Source organism: Ranitomeya imitator, chromosome 1 (assembly GCF_032444005.1).
Source record: "Ranitomeya imitator isolate aRanImi1 chromosome 1, aRanImi1.pri, whole genome shotgun sequence".
Taxonomy (NCBI): Eukaryota; Metazoa; Chordata; class Amphibia; order Anura; family Dendrobatidae; genus Ranitomeya; species Ranitomeya imitator.
Genome location: NC_091282.1, coordinates 649,873,827 through 649,875,701, shown reverse-complemented (window position 1 = coordinate 649,875,701; position 1,875 = coordinate 649,873,827). Strand labels below are relative to the sequence as shown.

The following is a 1,875-nucleotide window of genomic DNA, read 5'->3' as shown; positions in this document are numbered from 1 at the left end:
TCATTTCCCAAGCCTACTCTCTGCATGCCTACCTGGAATTTGCCGTACATATGTGGTGGATGGTAAGAATGCATTAACTAGATTCTTTCGTATGGTGCCTTTGACATCCTTATTTCTAACACTGTAGATGATGGGATTCAGCATGGGAGTCACAGCTGAGTAGAGGATGAAGACAATATTGTCCATGTCTGGGTATGACTGGGAAGGTGGCCGTAAATAAAGTATCATAATGTTTCCATAGTAAATGGTCACCACAATGATGAGGGAGACACATGTGGAGAGAGCTTTATGTCTTCCATTGGTAGAGCTGACTTTCAAAATGGTGGACAGAATGAGTATGTATGAAATAAGAATTAAAAAAAAGATAAGCTAGCTACAATCCCTGCCGAAATGTACATTGATACCTCATGGAGCCAAGTGTCACTGCAGGACATTAGTATAAATGCAGGTACCTCACAAAAGAAGTGGTTGACATCATGGGAATGGCGAAATGACATCTGGAAGGTGTAGATAACATGGAATATAGAGTTCAAGAAACTTATTGTCCATGACACAGTGGCCAAACTGACACATAACTTTCTGCTCATGATGGTGTTGTAGTGCAGTGGCTTACAGATGGCAACAAATCTGTCGTAGGCCATAACTGCAAGTATCAAACACTCTGCAGGCCCAAGAGTCAAATGAAAGTGCATCTGGATGGCACATTTGAGTAGAGAAATGCTCTTGTCCTTGGATAATCTGTTCTTTAAGAGTTTGGGGACCACAGTGGAAGAGAGGAAGATGTCTACAAAGGAGAGATTGATAAGAAAAAAGTACAGGGAGTCTGAAGCTTAGTATTCACATTAACTACAAAGATCAGTAGAAGATTTGCCAATAGTGTTATCAAATACATTGCCAAGAATGCAAAGAAGCCAATAAACTTTAAGAAGGAGCATCGGACAAACCAAGGAGAATAAATCTGCTAGACAAGGAGTGGTTGAACATTTCCACAATACATAAAGGAGAATTTATCATAGAGAAGTAAAATTGGAAGCTTACTTATTTGTTTCAAGCAGGTGTGTCTGCTAAATGGTTTAATAGTTGAAACCACGATATTATTAATTAAAGCTGCAACATGAAAGGTATAAAAAGTCTTAAAATCATACATAATTCCTTGATTTATGCATTCCTATCATATTATCACATCAATGGTCAGCTTCAGGAAAAGTCCCAAATACATGCATGGTCTTATCTTATCTTAAGGGGAGAACTTACTGTAGTTCTTTCTATGTAATTCACTCAATTAGAAATACTATCCAAGTAAGTGCTTTTCTTGTACAAAAGTGAATGATCAGACTTACATCTTACCAATGGTGCATGTTAGTTGTAAAGGGAGTCTGTAAACAAATAGATTAATAGAGAGCTCCAATTCAAGGTGAATAAGAAAGTTAGGATGAAAAAATCACAATAATTTTTGGCACAGAGAGAAATAACGACAACAAATTTCAAGATGCAATAGCAAATTCATTACAAAGAAGACAATCACTAGCACTGATGAGCCTTATCTGCTGCAATTTGAATTTTGCAGTTCCAACAAATTTGGAAATGAAATTACATTTGCATTGTATTTAAAGATGGGCGCATGGCAAGACTCGGAATGAAGGAACACTTTGGAACTCAAAATTGGCTGGAATAATTAGCGGAAGCCATGTCGTGCTTGCAGAGCCCCTGATGTGCCTAAACAATGAAAACAACCCCACAAGTGAACCCATTTTGGAAACTACACCCTTTGAGGAATCTATGTGATGGTTTGATGACCATCTTCATACCACAGGTGCCTAACAGATTTTTAAAATTTGGGGACGCGAAAATGAAATAAAATGCTTTTTCATGAAA

General features: G+C 37.7%; 1 pseudogene; it reads right to left on the bottom strand.

Annotated features, from left to right (window-relative positions):
• On the bottom strand, positions 1-1,014 carry LOC138640461 (olfactory receptor 5M10-like; annotated as a pseudogene).
• Between the last annotated feature and the right edge of the window lie 861 nt (positions 1,015-1,875).